Raw genomic sequence first — 18,548 nt, 5'->3', positions numbered from 1 at the left:
ATTGTTCATTTTATTTTTCAAAAACCTAGAGGAAATGAATTTGAGACGTTAGTATTGTTATTACATACCTACATATATCTTCTTTGTAAAGATTTATTTATCCGAGAGAGAGAGAGAAAAAGTGTGTGCACAGGAGGAGGGGCAAAGGGAGAAAAACAGACTCCTGGCTGAGTAAGGAGTCCGACTCAGGGCTTGATCTCATGACCCCAAGATGGGATCACTGATGGAGGGGCAGAAAGAGAGGGAGACAGAGAATCTCAAGCAGACTCTGCACTGAGCGTGGAACCCAATGCTGGGTACCATCTCATGACCCTGAGATCATGACCAAGAGTCCGACACTTAACCAACTGAGGCACCAAGGTGCTCCTGCATATATCTTTTTAAATTTACCAAACCCCGGATCCATCTTTATGAATTGTTCTTCATAATAAAATTATAGAGTAAGACAATGTTCAAGTTCTCATATGGATTCTCAAAAATCACATGAGTGAAAGAGCTGCAGTAAGAATTTTGATTCCTTAATCCTAATATGTGGCCAAAGCAGCTCATATTTCTTCCCAGAAGACAAAAACAAACATTTGCAATAATGTTGCCTATGTCACAAGTCTCTGGTGAGGGAGAGTTAATAAGTGATTATAAAATTCTTAGTAAATACAAATTGCTGTGGAAATGCAAAACATTTACAACAACAGTAATTAATTTTAATCATCATCTCTTTTCTATGTGCAGCTGTCTCTCAAAATTCACTTTGGGGGTTTAATCACCACATCTCAACAAATAAAGTAAACTCCCTCTCTCTCAGACCCTATGAATAAGCTGCCCCACATTCCCCCCAGCTACTGAAATTCTTCTCCTCCTCACCCCTACACACTTCCAACTCCCAGGTGATTAGTAAAAGGCTGAATGATGATATTAATCAGAAAAAAAGAGTTCAGACTGAGACTTGAGCCTTTCAAAAATCCCTGAATTTCACTTTTTTTAACTTCAAGTTTTTATTTAAATTCTAGCTAGTTAACATATAGGGTAAAATTGGTTTCAGGTGTAGAATTTAGTGATTCATCACTTACATATACCACCAAGTGCTCATCACAAGTGCCCTCCTTCACACCCATTACCCATTCAGGCCATCCACCACCCAGTTCCCTCTATCAACCCTCACTTTGTTCTCTATCATTAAAAGTCTCTCGTGTTTTACTTCACTCTTTCCCTTTCCCCACCCCTTCCCTTATGATCATCTGTTTTGTTTCTTAAATTTCACATGAACAAAATCATATGTTATTTATCTTTCGCTGACTTCTGTTGCTTAGCGTAATACACTCTAGCTCCATCCATGTCATTGCAATGGCAAGATTTCATTCTTTTTGATGCCTGAGTAATATTGTATATACCACATCTTCTTCTTCTATTTACAGCCAATGGACATCTGGGCTTTTTCCATAGTTTGGCTATTGCTGATAATGCTGCTAGAAACATCAGGGTGCATGTGCTACCCAAAGCAATCTATACATTTAATGTACTCCCTATCAAAATGCCACCATATATATATGTATATATCTCTCACAGTATTCCATTATATGTGTGTGTGTGTGTATCTAGATATCTAGATATCTATATATATATATCTATATATATACACACAAAACATATTATACACACACACACTGAAATATTACTCAACCATTAAAAAGAATGAAATCTTGCCATCTGCAACGACATGGATGGAACTAGACAGTATTATGCTAAGTGAAGTAAGTCAGTCAGAGGAAGTCAGAGGAATACAAATACATGATATCATTCATATATGGGATGTAAGAAACCAAACAAATGAACATGGGAAAGAGAAGGAAAAATAAGACAAAAACAGAAAGGGATACAAACCATAAGAGATTCTTAAGTATAAGAGACAAACTGAGGGTTGCTGGAGGGGAGATGGGTAGGGGGATGGGCTAACTCGGTGATGGGCATTAAGGAGGGAACTTGATATAATGAGCACTGGATGTTATAAGCAACTGATGAATCACTAAATTACCTTTGAAACTAATAATACATTATATGTTAATTAAACTGAATTAAAAAAAAAAAAAAGATTCTCTCTTTGCCTCTCCTTCTGTTCTTTCCACCCTCACTACCCCCTCTAAAAAAAAATATGTATTTTGAGAAGAAGCAGTTCATGAAATGGCAGAAAACCAGGGAACTGTGGTGTCTCCAAAGACAGGTGAAGACAAAGACCACTTTTTAAAAGATTTTATTTATTTATTTGACACACAGAGAGAGACAGCGAGAGGGAATACAAGCAGGGGGAGTGGGAGAGGGAGAAGAAGGCTTCCCTCTGAGTGGGGGGCCCGATGTAGGGCCAGGGCAATCCCAGGACCCTAGGATTGGGACCTGAGTAGAAAGCAGACACCAAATGGCTGAGCCACCCAGGCATCTCTGACAAAGACCACTTTAAGGTAAGAGGAAGTGATCAAGCACATTAATACTGCGTAGAGGACAAGCAAAGTGGGAACTAAGAAAATGAATGTTGAGTTTTATAACCTAAAGGCCACTGGGGACCTTCATAAGAACATTTTCTTTGGAATGGTAGGAAATGATGTGGGAGTTCACCAAAGAATGGGAAGAGAGGCAGGGGAGACAGGTAAGAGTTTTGCTAGAAAGGAGAACAGAAAAACTGGTCGGAAAAAGGTGAATGAATTCCATAGGCATAGCACCTGGACTACAAAATCCAGATAGCCCTTGGTTTTCACTTCAGTGTTAACCATTAAAATTTTGTGATTTAGTTAATAAAAAAGAAGAAACCTTACAAAATCACAGAAGATTTTATGTGGAGAGACATGTTCTAATAAGATAATGAGAATAAAGGTACATGGTTTCTCTTATAAAACAAAATTGAACTTTTTTCCCCCTTAACTGAACCTTCATAACTTAATTCTCCAAGGAGAATTTCCAAGCAGGAAAGGGCAAGCTCAGCAAAGCTGCCCCAACTGTGTTCTCTGAGTTTCTCCTTCCCCACGGAGACTCTTTTTAATTCCAAGAACTGTCACAGACCCCAGGAATACAAATGTTCTTCTTTTCACATTCTGGTAAAAGTGTGGTCAAAAACTCTTCCTACCTTTGCAAGGTAGAGACAGACTGGAATATTCAAAAGCCTTTCCAGGAGACTAAGAGAGAATGAAGTAAACAGAAAGGGCAGAGGCAGGAAAACAAGAATATGAAATCTAGGCACACAGGCTTTGAAGTCAGATAATCCTGGATTAAAATCATTGCTCTGCCACTAAGTGGCTGTATAATCTTGTGCAGGTCACTTCTGCACCTCTCCAAAGCATAGTTTTTTCATCTATATAATGGGTAAACTTATTCCTACCTGTGTTCATTCAGGTCTTCCAAGAAGTAAAAACCAAGATCAGATCAGACTTGCAAGAAATTGGTGGGAATGCCTGTGAAAGAAAATGGAGAAGGGGGGGAAAAAAGAAAATGGAGAGGGAGCTAGAGAAGGAGGATATCTGTCAGAGAATGACACACATCTCACTCATAGGAAGGAGAACGTGAAAGAAGGTACGACAGGAAAAGCCTTAGACTGCTCTGAAGCTTTCAGAAAGTTTCTGCAAAGCTGATATAGAATAATTGGGCCAAAACCATCAGTCAGAGAACTCTGTCTCACAGGAATGGGCTGGGCTTGCTGCAGTATCTCTGCTGTGCACCTCACTGGCTAAAAGATACCACAGGAAACATAGCCTCTGAGCAAATGCAGTGGTGTATTTAGATACAGCAGTTGGGGGCATCAGTAATAATGCTCCCCACAGTAGGAGATCTGAGAGGCACATTCTCATAATTGCACATCTCCCTCTCTACAGGGGATTGCAGAGCAGCTCCTCCTTGGTTCTCAGGGGCCTTTCTTCTCGAGGAAGGGCTGGGTAGTGAAATGAACTGCAGCTCTCATCACTGCTGTTGATTTCAGGCCTGCAACTGATACTCTGCCTTCTCCATTTTAAATTCTCCTCACTGTCATCTGTCACCTTGGCTGGTCTTGGTGGCCTATCTGGTGGTGTGACCTGAACATTCATTTCTAAAGGGTTTGGTAATCATATAGTTGGTAATCACACCCTTCTCAGGTTGAAGCATCTTTAATTCCTTGGTTCCCAGACCTGTGTATTCTTCCCATTGGAGGCCTAGCATCAAAAGTTTTCTCTATATATTTCCCACCCTTTCAGAGTGTTATTACAAAGCTGGCACTTCAGCTCTGCCTTTAAAAGACTGTTCCAACGTTTTCTAAGGCCAGCTGACCCTGGATGGTGCAATATATGACTAGTGGGCCCATACCTACTTCACAAATCCTCTACTGTGAAGGAGGTTCCATGTTTGGAAACTAAGCTGTGTGAGAATTCTGTGTGTAGACTAGGCATTCCATAAGCGTATAGTGATGGTGGCCAAGGCACTACAGGTAGGAAATGCAAACTCATATCCAAAATAAGTCACCTACCCCATCTATCCCTGTTCACCTATCCCTAACCACCAGCTCTTCCATTATAGATAAGGCCCAATGTAGTTGACTTGCCAGCAAGTACCTGATAGGCTTCCTCAAAGAATAGTGCCCCATCAAGGGCTCAGCATTGATCTCTATTGTTGATAAGTTAAACATTCAGAGGCAACAATAGTCAGAATTCTAAAGGCCTGCGCTATGATTCCCCCACTGGATCTTTTTTTTTTTAAGATTATTTATTTATTGGGGAGCCTGGGTGGCTCAGTGGGTTAAAGCCTCTGCCTTCAGCTCAGGTCATGATCTCAGGGTCCTAGGGTCAAACCCTGCATCGGGCTCTCTGCTCAGCAGGGAGCCTGCTTCCCCCTCTGTCTCTGCCTGCTTCTCTGCCTGCTTGTAATCTCTGTCTGTCAAATAAATGGATAAGATCTTTGAAGAAAAATATTATTTATTTATTTATTTATTTGAGAGAGAGAGAGAGAGAGAATGAGAATGAATGGAGAAAGGTCAGTGGGAGAAGCAGACTCCCTGCCGAGCAGGGAGCCCAATTCAGGAACCGATCCGGAGACTCGAGGATCATGACCTGAGCCGAAGGCAGTCGCCCAACCAACTGAGCCACCCAGGTGCCCCTCCCCCACTGGATCTTAACAGAAACTCCATACTGCATCTTTTCCCATCATCGATGCTTCCAACCCCAGAAGGTTCTCCTGATCTTATTGGCAGAGCCCTTTTCTTTTCCAGGTCTCACTCAGAGCTGGCAGCCTTCCATATTATCTGGTATGTGAGCCAAAGCAATGATCCTAGGTATAGAATACATTGCTTCCAGAACCCAAACAGGTCTATTGGCACTGTGCTTCTATCTTAGTGGTAGGGAATAAAAGATGCTGCAATTTTTTACTTTGGAGAGCTATCACAATATACTCCTGACCATTAGATTCCTAAAACCTTCACTGAAATGGCAGGTTCCTTAATCTTTGTAGGATTTATCTCCCACCATCTAGAGCACATCAGCATGCCATCAATGAAGTGGAAGTGTGATAGTTCTGTGGGATACCTAGGCAGTCCAGATCTCATCAAACTATATTATGACAGTGGGCAGGAAAGTTGACAAAGCCCTGAGGCCAAAGTATAAATGAATAGTGTTGGCCACATAACATGAACACAAACTCTTTCTGATCCTCCTTCCTGACTGAAATTGAAAAGAATTGCTTTTGTCAGATCAATGGCCATATATAATGTATCTGAAGACTTACTGATGTGCTTTTGCAATTAGGCCGTATCTGGCACTAAGTAGCTATGATGAAGGCTACTCCTTGTTTAAGCCAGCAATAGTCTTCAGTCATTCTCTAGGGATGTGATATTGTTTCTGATTTATTATCTCGGCTGGGAAAGGAAAGAAGGTAAAGGAACAGTTTCAACAGTTTCTACTTGGCTTTCCTCACTCTTTTACCGTACAGAACCTAATGCGAGGGTTATTCTAACATTTAAGTGTATCAGTGCAATCAGGAACAGAAAAAATGACCACTGCATGCATCCATTAACCTAGGAGGCCCATTCTGAGCAGATTTTAGTGAGGACTTAATTTATTACCCAGTATCTGTAGGTCCTCCCTTTTATTAGAATTATAATGATGCTTTGGGTCTCCAGGTATCAATAACAACTCAGATTGAGTTCCAAAAATGTCTGAGCATTTTCTCTTTCCCAGTACACAATCACCCAAGTAAACTGTCAGAGGTACCTTTTAAAAGAGAACTAGGGGAGTAGTATGTACTTGCCATGGTGGCGCTACTTCTTTTTCTGCCAGAGACATCATGCTCTATTACCATCTCTACAATTCTGTGCAGCTCAGGTCCCTTGACTGGACCCTCAGATCTTGAAGGTCATTATAATTATTGTAGTCTCTATTACATTGAAAGTCATCATCCCTATAGATATTTATGAGCCTCACTCTGTAACCACCCCTTCTACTATCAGGTCTGACCTGCAGAGGAGAGCTACGACTATGATGCTGATGCTAATCTCACCACTGCTTTCCTGATGGCCTGATGAATGGTGTCTCTTCTGAGCCCTGCCAGAGAACAAAATCAATCAGTATGTTTTGTGGCCTCACATAATACAGCCATTCCTGCTTGCCCACTTTCCTTAGCTCAAGCACTTCTATTTCACTCAGCATTGGCCATTCCTTTGTATTTATTTATTTATGTATTTATTTATTTTCAGCGTAGCAGAATTCATTATTTATGCACTACACCCAGTTCTCTTACACTGTTGGTGGGAATGCAAGTTGGTGCAGCCACTTTGGAAAAACAGTGTGGAGATTCCTCAAGAAATTAAAAATAGAGCTTCCCTATGACCCTGCAATTGCACTACTGGGTATTTACCCCAAAGTATAGATGGAGTGAAAAGAAGGGCCATCTGTACCCCAACGTTTATAGCAGCAATGGCTACAGTTGCCAAACTGGAAAAAAACAAGATGCTCTTCAAGGGACAAATGGATAAGGAAGATGTGGTCCATGTACACTATGGAGTATTATGTCTCCATCAGAAAGGATGAATAACCAACTTTTGTATCAACATGGATGGGACTGGAAGAGATTATGCTGAGTGAAATAAGTCAAGCAGAGAGAGTCAATTATCATATGGTTTCACTTATTTGTGGAGCATAACAAATAACATGGAGGACATGGGGAGATGGAGAGGAGAAGGGAGTTGAGGGAAATTGGAAGAGGAGATGAACCATGAGAGACTATGGACTCTGAAAAACAATCTGAGGGTTTTGAAGGGGTGGGAGGTGGGAGGTTGGGGGAGCCAGGTGGTGGGTATTATGGAGGGCAAGTATTGCACATTGAGATACCACCTTATACCAGTTAGAATGGCCAAAATTAGCAAGACAGGAAACAACGTGTTGGAGAGGATATGGAGAAAGGGGAACCCTCTTACACTGTTAGTGGCCATTCCTTTTTTAAAGACTCTAAGAACCACCTCATCCTCTAGGTTTCTTGCCAGTGTGTTAAATCCTATGACCCCCCCCACCAAAATTGTGTATAAATCTATGAATACCGGATTATCCAGTCTTACAGTCTAACCTCAAAATATAATCCCAGGTATATCACCTTGCTTCTGGTAGCTAATTCTTGCAGTTCCTTCAGCGTATAACATCTTTCCTCTCTTACCAGGTCCAGCATTTCTCTAGCCAGACTGGACTAGTATTTAACCCTAAGTTATTGACATACTGGCCAGGAGATGAGGTAGGGCAGCTGAGGGGGAATCCTCTGCCTTATTGGAGAAGGAACTATAGAATTTACATTATAATACAATGTCTATCAATGCAAAAGTGCTAGCTCTTACTACAGAAGAGTAGGTTACCTCTGCAAATTCTTAGGGTTTGGGGGAGTCTTTAGAGCCAAGTCCTTAGAAGCACGTATTCAGATGTCCCTATCCCATAAATCTAGGTCCCCAGTTTTCCCAGCCAGGACCCTTAGCATAACAGACCAGGTTTGACTGTAATTTAAATGTCCCTGGAGCTTAGGGCACCTGGGTGGCTCCATTGGTTAAGCATCTACTCTTGGTTTTGGCTCAGTTCATGATCTTAGGGTTGTGGGATTAAGCCCCATGTTGGGCTCCACACCCAATAGGAAGCCTGAGTCTGAGATTCTCTCCCTCCTTTTGTCCCTCCCTTGTCCCCTCTACTCACAGGCGCACTCAAGCACTCTCTCTCTAAAACAAATACATAAATCTTTTTAAAAAATGTTTCTGGGGCTCTGCGATTCTAATCAGATCATATGTTTGCTGCTCAGCTATGTATTCTCTTCCACTGCAATGTATAAGGCTCTCATACTTAGACTTTAACTATTTAATAGCCTTCTGATTCTCATTCCCTGCCAAGTGAGTGTTCATTCAACTTAGCAGTAGCCAACCAACAAGACTGTCTTTGTATGCATTGTTCTCCCATATCTTCTAAATAACTGAATCAAAGCAAAAAAATCAGCACGGCCAATCCTCTTGACCAGGATTCTTTCACAGTGAATTTTTCACTGGCCTACCTCTGTGTATCAGGGACTATTCATACTTCACATATCACCCAGGAGGGAATAATCTTTACCCACTGGGAAACAGGTGAACCATAGCCAGAATCCCATCTTACCACCTGTTTTCTTGGGCCACATGTATTGACTGAAATATCTAAGGAGCAGAAGTCAAGTTAAAATTAGATACACAAGAGATCTGTGGTGGGAGCAAGATGAACTCCTGTGAGAGAAAATGGGGAGAGAACCAGAGAAGGGTGAGAGAGCTATCTGACCATGATACAGGTCTGTCCCCTTGTGTAGGAGAGGCGAAAGAAAGAAAGAAAGAAAGAAAGAAAGAAAGAAAGAAAGAAAGAAAGAGAAGGAAAGAAAGAAAGAAAGAAAGGTTGGGTAGGAAGAGTCATAGATAGTCATTCAGTCCAAAGAAAATTTTGGCAATGCCAATGGGAGATCGTTAAGCCAAAGGAACCGGCCGAAGGAGTCCTCTATCTTGCAGGACTGGTCTGCCGTAGTAAGGCTAATGTACTCAGTCATTGGCTAAGAACAGTCAGTGGGAAGTACTCCCTTAGTGCAAATGCAGTGGTAGGTTCACAGTGCAGCAGCATGTGAATGGAAGGAGCTATGCAGAGAGAAAAACCAGACCTAAGAGATGACATTTTTAAAGAACCTACCCCTAACATTCCAATTACATAAACCTTTGCTTGAATTTGTTTTCCCTTGTTCACATTTCTTTGAATTGGGCTTCTGTCATTTTTTTTAAGATTTTTTTTAAGATTTTATTTATTTATTTGACAGAGAGAGATCACAAGTAGGCAGAGAGGCAGGCAGAGAGAGAGGGGGAAGCAGGCTCCCTGCTGAGCAAAGAGCCCGATGTGGGGCTTGATCCCAGGACGCCAGAATCATGACCTGAGCCGAAGGCAGAGGCTTTAACCCACTGAGCCACCCAGGCGCCCCTGATTTGGGCTTCTGTCATTTTTTAAGTGCAAGAGAACTCAGAACATAAGGAGAGAACTGATTTGATATACAAGTTTGAGGTAATGAAAGGAAGGTTAAAAGGAGTCAATGCCAGAATAAGAAAGCCTATATTTCCGGGCGCCTGGGTGGCTCAGTGGGTTAAGCCGCTGCCTTCGGCTCAGGTCATGATCTCAGGTCCTGGGATGGAGTCCCGTATTGGGCTCTCTGCTCAGCAGGGAGCCTGCTTCTCTCTCTCTCTCTCTGCCTGCCTCTCCATCTGCTTGTGATATCTGTCTGTCAAATAAATAAATAAAATCTTAAAAAAAAAGAAGCCTATATTTCCAAACTAATAGATAAGCATATACAGTACATAAAAATATATACCATCCCTATTATGTCTAGATGTCTATAGGTATAAGAGAATATTGTTTGTGAAACTTGAATTCCAGCACTGAACAATTTTATAATCTTGGGCAACATAATAACTGATATCTATTAAGTGCATACCTTATGCCAAGCATGACCCTAAGGGCTTTATATACATTACTTTATTTAACCAGTATTTCACAGATGAGAAGACTGTGACTCAGAGATATTAAGAAACCACCTCTGGGGGGCGCCTCGGTGGCTCAGTGGGTTAAGCCGCTGCCTTCGGCTCAGATCATGATCTCAGGGTCCTGGGATCGAGTCCCGCATCGGGCTCTCTGCTAAGCGGGGAGCCTGCTTCCCTCTCTCTCTCTCTGCCTGCCTCTCCGACTACTTGTGATTTCTCTCTGTCAAATAAATAAATAAAATCTTTGAAAAAAAAAAAAAAGAAAGAAACCACCTCTGGGGCACCTAGTTGACTCAGTTGGAAGAGAGTGTGACTCTTGATCTTGGCATCATGAGTTTGAGCCCCACATTGGGTGTGGAGAGTACTTAAAAATAAATAAACTTAACCACCAGGCTCAGCCTGGTAGTGGGTATGGGGAGGGCACGTATTAACATGGAGTACTTGGTGTAATGCATAAACAATGAATCTTGAAACACTAAAAAAAATAAACTTTAAAAAAAAGGAACCACTCTCAAGGGCAGATATCTACTAAATGCAGTTTTAGGATCTGAATACAGATCTTTTTGACTCCAGAATCCATGCCCTTTACCAGCATATTATATGGTCTCTCTTGAAGTCAATTTGTGTCTAGACCTGTGGCTAAAATGTTTAAAATTCACAGATGTCCTTTCACTAATATTCATAATCTCTCTACTCACTGGAGTTCTTGAAAACCATAGAATATGGGGCACCTGTGTGGGTCAGTGGTTTAAAGACTGCTTTTGATTCAGGTCATGATCCCAGGGTCCTGGGATGGAGTCCCGCACTGGGCTCTCTGCTTCAGTGGGGGGGCTGCTTTCCCTGCTCTCTCACTCTGTCTATTTGTGATCTCTATCTGTCATATAAATAAATAAATAAAATCTTTTTTAAAAAACCATGAAATAGGGACGCCTGGGTGGCTCAGTTGGTTAAGCAGCTGCCTTCGGCTCAGGTCATGATCCCAGCGTCCTGGGATCGAGTCCCACATCGGGCTCCTTGCTCCGCAGGGAGCCTGCTTCTCCCTCTGACTCTGCCTTCCGCTCTGTCTGCCTGTGCTCGCTCTCTCTCTCTTACAAATAAATAAATAAAATCTTTAAAAAAAAAAACCATGAAATAATTATGAATATCTGTTTTCCAGATAATAAAATTTCTGGCAATATTTAATAATTTAGAGCTAGAATATGGAGCTTCTACTCCACCTGAAGCCTAACACTGACAGTTTCACAGACAGTAGAATTTGATTTGATATAATGGTAATTCTTGTGTAGAGGCATCAGGAGCACAAAGATTTGTAGTTACTTTCTGAGGGATTTATTCTCTTTTCATCAGAATCCCCAGAAGACTGGAAAATATACAGTCACTCTTTCCTTGCCCTTTGCAATCATTTTGTCCAAGATATTTAAAGAAATTTATATCAAATAAAGGAGAAACCAGAAACACAAGAAGGTCTTCCATAGTTAGAGTATAGTTAAGAAAAGACTCTTCCTTTTCTTCTCTGTCTCCAGGATACTTAATATCTAAGTCCTCATTATCACTTATAACCTCAGTGAAAGACATTTTCTGTATTTGAATCCATTAGGCATGTGAAAACCTGGGCTAAGTGTAATATGCTCACCAATTCCCTCTAAAGTGGTCATCTATCATCTTGCTAGATATTGGCAGGACATATCTCAGAATTCCATTACTTCCAATCTGGCTCTTACCACCAGTCCCTCCGCTGAAATTGCTCTTTCCCAGTCCCCAGCAACACCCATATTGCCAAATCCAATAACTATTTTTTTAAAAGCTTATTGTTCTGGAACTCAGCAACAATTACTGAGTTGGTCGCCTCCTGCTCTGTTCTCCTGCCTTCCTCTGGCTCCTTGCTCCTTCTGGTCACATTCCCTCCCATTGGGGTCACATTGCCCTTCAGTCTCTTTCAAAGGCTTTCTTCTTTTTCTGGCTCCTTAAAAGAATTTGTCTTTGGTCTCCTTCTATGTTCTCTCTATTCCCTCTCCGTGGATGATCTTAACTTTATCCATAGTTTCAAGAAATACCCTGATGACCAGTGATGTGTATTAAGGAGGGCACAGATTGCATGGAGTACTGGGTGTTATGGGCAAACAATGAATCATGGAACACTATATCAAAAACTAATGATATGGGGCACCTGAGTGGCTTAGTGGGTTAAGCCTCTGCCTTCGGTTCAGGTCATGATCCCAGCGTCCTGGGATCGAGCCCCACATTGGGCTCTCTGCTCAGTGGGGACCCTGCTTCCCCCTCCTCTCTCTGCCTGCCTCTCTGCCTACTTGTGATCTCTGTCTGTCAAACAAATAAAAATCTTTAAAAAAAAAACTAATGTGATGAAAAAATAATTTTCTGTAAATAAAAAAAACTAATGATGTACTGTATGGTGACTAACATAATTTTATATATATATATATAATATTTATATATATTTTATATAAATAAAATATATATATTATATATATATATAGTCTTAGCTAATATTTCAATATTTCAATATTTCAATAATTTCTTGACCAGTCTACTTAAGCAGTTTAACTCAAACCTCAATCCCTTCTGCTCTATTCTCCACACAGCTTTCAGAATGATCTTTCTAAAATCAAATTAGATCATACCACTCCTGAGCTTAATGACTTTAATGGGTTCACTATAGCCCTGGGATAGTCCAAAACCTAAGTAGGATATAACTGAAACCTCTCCATGTTTTGGCTCCTGCCTACCTATTCTCCAGCCATATCACTCACCACTCACCCACAGGCACTTACTAAATTAGACTGCTAGTCCCTCCACACATACATAACTTCCAACTGTCTACCCTGAATCACTCTTATTCTTTCATAAAATGTTTATTGACCACTTGATACGTGCCAGGCAATATTCTAGGTACTGGATACTATGTGATGAATACAAAGGCAAAAATCTCTGCCTTCTTGGTGAATTCGATCTCTCTTCAAATGCTAGCTACCTTGAACTGGATGCCTTTCTTCAGACCTTCTATAGAACTGTCCGAATATCTTTATGATACTTTATCACAACATGCCATAATTGTTGATGTACTTGAATGCTAGGGAAAATCTAGGTTTTATGAGCCCTAAAGCTTATGTAATTTGGTTGTATGCATCTGAGGGGGCATTTTTAAGAAAAAATATTACTTATATAATATTGCTAAGCCTTTTCCAGGCAGAGCCTTGGAAGGAGCCTATGCAAATCATTTCATTGTAAATCCACTCTTATTTGCCCATCTTTTCCAAAAGACTATGAACTTTTTGTTTTCTATACCCCCATTTCTATACCTCCATTCTGTGCCATCTCAGAGAGTTATTTCCTCACAAAACTTTGTTTACTGTTTGCCCACAAAGGGTACTACAGAACAAGAATCTTGCCTAGGAGCCCTATCTACCTGTCTTGTCTTAGAGAACTTCCTCTTGAGATAGTGAATTACCAATTCTAACACTTCATCTCAATTCTGCATGCTTTCCTGAAAGTACAAATCCTCTTAGAAGACCACTCTCTGGCATTTCAGGGGCTTCCAGACACTTCAGTTAGTGCAGTCTATTTCCATAAGGCACAGGACCCCTTAAACCAGATTAATAACTAGTACAAGGGTGTTTCCAACAATCACTAAAAGATTTCAAAACTGTTTACAATAGGGGTTGTCACACATACAAAGAGCAGACCCAGAGTCCAGATTTAGAAAAATTCTTTCTGACATTTAAGACTTTCTACATTTAAGACTTTAAGACTACCTAAATCTACAAATTTCTTGGTCCAGAATCACTTTGGGTTTTTTTTCTGGATATATATACTCTATCCATCCAAACATTTCCTGAACTGCCCACGATCAGAGAATCAAGAGATTTTATTTTTTAAAAGATTTTATTTATTTATTTGACAGACAGAGATCACAAGTAGGCAGAGAGGCAGGCAGGCGGGGAGCAGGCTCCCCGCTGAGCAGAGAGCCCGATGTGGGGCTCAATCCCAGGACCCTGAGATCATGACCCGAGCCAAAGGCAGAGACTTTAACCCACTGAGCCACCCAGGCACCCCAAATCAAGAGATTTTAGAGTAAGAAGGAACTGAGAGTTTTCTAAAAAATCATATATTAGTATATCTATTATGTGTGAGCCATTGTGAGGAAAACAAAGAGGAGTAACCTATCCTAGGTCTCAAGGAGCATACAAAAAGGTCATGCCCAGATTTTTCTACCTATGGTGTTATTTTTCCCTCCTTTCTCCATCTCTTAACATTTTATTTTACTGAACTTTAAAACAGTCCCATTATTAAAGTCACATGCTACTGGCAAAAATTACAAATAACTGCAGAAAAACAAGCATACCTATCAACTACTCTCCTAAATATGGGAGACATACTCAAAGAGAGAAAATTACCTTTTTAATACCTTAGAACCAGGCAGTGTATCCTAGAAATTAGCTAAATTTCATTTGCTGGAAACTAAGCAACTGAGCCCTAAGGAATGACTAAGGGCTTCCACAAGCTTCAGTGGCCTCATAGATTTACATCACTGATGAGTTCCATACTACAAATAATTCAGTTTTGAGGAAAATAAAGAATCTAAAGATATTAAAAATAATACCCAACAAACATTTATGTTTGTGCCTTTGAGGATCCACCACATCTCAGACACTGAAAATAAAACATGATATCTGCCCTTAAGAAACTCACAGGCTAGTAATAAGACAGAAATCCTGCAGATAATAGTACAAAATGGCCAATGATAGAAATGACAGAGATAAGCACAGGGTACTATGTAGATCCAGAAGATGGGTACTAACATAGCTGGTATGGAGGAAATAATATTTGACCTGACTTTTTAAAAAAATGTGTTTCAGAAAGCAAAACTGAGAGGCAAAGTAAGGCAAGGTGCATAAATCTGTCATGTTACCAACGAATCAACAGAAAACAACTTCGGGGATTTCAGTTGCAGAGGCAAAGGCGGCTCCAGTATAAACCCTTAGCCAAGGATCTTGATCTTCTGCTATGGGTGAGCCACAAGTGAGTGCTCTTCCACCCCACCCCCACCCCAATGCAGTACATCAAGGAATATACAGATGAAAATATTCAGGAAGACCTAGTTCCCAAGCCTCCACCTCCAATAAAAGGCAGTTATATAATGGATGGCAATCAGTTCCAATGTGATGATCTTATCATCCTCCCTTTAGAATGCCAGGGCATCAAACGGCTTCATCCTATGCAGTTTGATCACAGGAAGGAACTGAGAAAACTCAATATGTCTATTCTTATTAATTTCATAGATGTCTTAGATATCATGATAAGGAGCCCTGGAAGTATAAAATGAGAAGAGAAACTAGATCTTAAGCTGCTTTTGTACATGTGCATCATCTCATAAATGAACACCAACTCCACCAAGCAAGAGAGACATTGAGAGTCATAATGGAGGTGCAGAAATGTCAACGTCTTAAAACAGCTGAGCGGTTTCAGAAGCATCTGGAACGAGTCATTGAGATGATTCAGAATTGCCTGGCTTCTTTGTCTGATGATCTGCCTCATTCAGAAGCAGGGATGAAAGTAAAAACTAAACCAATGGATACTGATCATAGCAGCAATTGTACTGGACAGAATGAACAGCAAAGAGAAAATTCAGGTCATAGGAGAGACCAGATTATAGAGAAAGACAAAATGAATGAAAGACCATAAAGGATGTTACTTTTTCTTTTTGATTTTCTCTTTATCTTTTCAGTAAATGTCATATATTCATTAATTTGCTCTTGGAGAGTCTTAGAAGAGATATAACTAGAAGTCATGTGGGGCACCTGGGTGGCTCAGTGGGTTAAGCCTTTGCCTTCAGCTCAAGTCATAATCTCAGGGTCCTGGGATCAAACCCCACATCCGGCTCTCTGCTCAGCAGGAAGCCTGCTTCTTTCTCTCTCTGCCTCTCTGCCTACTGGTGATCTCTCTGTCAAATAAATAAATAAAATCTTTAGAAGTCATTTGAATGGCTTGACTCCAGCTTAATCAGTTATGAGGTGTTACAGTCTGTAACTGCACTGTATGGCAAGTGTAGGCAAATGAGTATATATGTATACATTAAGAGTAATCACCTTAAAAAGGAAAGTCCTGCAATTGTGTGAAACATTCCTGGATTTGGAGTTGCAGAAAACATTGAAGATCTCAGTAATAGCAAGCTTTCAGCTTTGAAAACTAGATTTGTCATTTACTTTAAGAATGATAGATAAAATATTATATATATATATATATAAAAAAAAAAGAATGATAGATAAGGGCGCCTGGGTGGCTCAGTGGGTTAAGCCTTTGCCTTCGGCTCAGGTCATGGTCTCAGGGTCCTGGGATTGAGCCCCGCATCGGGCTCTCTGCTCTGCAGGGAGCCTGTTTCCCTTCCTCTCTCTCCCTCTCTGCCTGCTTCTCTGTGATCTCTATCTGTCAAATAAATAAATAAAATCTTAAAAAAAAAAGAATGATAGATAAAGGATATCAAGCTGTATAAATGTGAAATTATAAAATCTTTAGATTTACTTAAAAATTTACTTGATCTCTAAAAATGTAGTATAACATGTTAAAAGAGAGGAAACCTATAGAGTTATAAAACAGCAATTTTATTTTTCCTCTTGACTGCTTCTTAAACACACTATTTCAGCTTCTGGTTCCTACCATGGATAGGTCTATTAACTTTTTTCCAGTCACTCAGATAATAAATCTTTTGATTACTTTTTGTTACCAAAAAAGGAAAGAAAGAAAGAAAGAAAGAAAGAAAGAAAGAAAAAGAAAGAAAGAAAAAGAAAGAAAACAACTTTGGCCGATTTAATTAGAAATAGAGTTTATTTTAAAAATGTGCTGTGTAGCTCAGAGAACCCCAGAAAGACTGATGATGCAAGATTAAAAAACAGACAGGAACAAAAAGATGATGCTCAGAGTAAACACAGTCCAAATCATACCAGAGAATGTGTCCAATGAAAGTACTCCTGCTGCCATCATTGAACTCTGGATTCTTTAGTTTAAAATGCCAATGTTGCTGTATTAGATACTGGACGCTGGCACTGAATGGTGGATGCTGATACTAGATAATGGATGTCCAGTGCAAGACACTGCAACCTTCAAAACTCATAAAATTGGTGATTCCTAAACCATACAAAGGATACTCCAATACTGACAGTTAAAAAAAGAGGCATGGGACAACTGAATGATTCAGTTGGTAAAGGACTGATTCTTGATCTCAGGGTTGTAGGTTCAAGCCCCACTCTGAGTGCAGAAATTGCTAAAAAATAAAATCTTTAAAAAAAAAAAAAGAGGCACTATTGCAGCAATCTAAGAAGATGAGAAAGCAAGAGAAAATACATAGCTAAAATTTTTAAAAGCTTCCCTAAGACCCTGCAATTGCACTCCTGGGTATTTACCCCAAAGATACAGATGTTGTGAAAAGAAGGGCCATCTGTACCCCAATGTTTATAGCAGCAATGGCCACGGTCGCCAAACTATGGAAAGAACCAAGATGCCTTTCAACGGACGAATGGATAAGGAAGATATGGTCCATATACACTATGGAGTATTATGCCTCCATCAGAAAGGATGAATACCCAACTTTTGTAGCAACATGGACGGGACTGGAAGAGATTATGCTGAGTGAAATAAGTCAAGCAGAGAGAGTCAATTATCATATGGTTTCACTTATTTGTGGAGCATAACAAATATCATGGAGGACAAGGGGTGTTAGAGAGGAGAAGGGAGTTGAGGGAAATTGGAAGGGGAGGTGAATGAGAGACTAGGGACTCTGAAAAACAATCTGAGGGGTTTGAAGTGGCAGGGGGGTGGGAGGTTGTGGGTATTATAGAAGGCACGGATTGCATGGAGCACTGGGTGTGGTGAAAAAATAATGAATACTGTTTTTCTGAAAGTAAATAAATTAATTTAATTTTTTAAAAAAGCTTGTATTAGAAAAGAATAATCACATATCAATAACTTTAGGCTTTAATCTTGAGAAAACAGGAAAAGATGAATAAACCAAATGCTAAGCTAGCTGTGGGACACCTGGGGGGCTCAGTGGATTAAGCAGCTGCCTTGGTTCAGGTCATGATTCCAGCGTCCTGGGATCTGAGCCCTTCATCAGGCTCCTTGTTCAGCAGGGAGCCTATTTCTCCCTCTGTCTGCTCTGCCTGCCACTCCCCTGCTTGTGCTCTCTCCCTCTCTCTGATAAATAAATAAATAAAATCTTTTTAAAATAAAATAAATTTTAAAAAAAGAATACTGCTAATAGATTTTGTGATACTTAACCTTGTTATGTAATGTGGAAACTTTAATTTCCTTTTTCATCTCCACTCTTCTTTACTTTCCCTAGGTGGAAAAGTGATTTTTTTTTTTACCTTTTGCATTTTTCCATGCATTTATTTTTTTGTATTTTCCTGAGTATTAGTAATATACACGTGCAAAAAGAATATACATCAACATAAATGAGCTCTATGTTTTTTCTACCTACTTATTTTTTATATTTTCCAAAAGCACATACAATACTGTTACAATTTAAGAA

General features: G+C 40.1%; 1 protein-coding gene and 1 pseudogene across 1 annotated transcript in view; one reads left to right on the top strand and one right to left on the bottom strand.

Annotated features, from left to right (window-relative positions):
• The window catches only part of FAM205C (family with sequence similarity 205 member C), an 87,648-nt gene that overhangs the window by 52,190 nt on the left and 16,910 nt on the right, over positions 1-18,548 (bottom strand). The window lies entirely within an intron of this gene.
• LOC106005339 lies at positions 15,029-15,706 on the top strand (annotated as a pseudogene).

Source organism: Mustela putorius, unplaced genomic scaffold (genome assembly GCF_011764305.1).
Source record: "Mustela putorius furo isolate JIRA1106 unplaced genomic scaffold, ASM1176430v1.1 tig00001584_pilon_pilon_pilon, whole genome shotgun sequence".
Taxonomy (NCBI): Eukaryota; Metazoa; Chordata; class Mammalia; order Carnivora; family Mustelidae; genus Mustela; species Mustela putorius.
The sequence above is the reverse complement of the archived record's forward strand: the minus strand, read 5'-3'. Positions and strand labels throughout refer to the sequence as shown.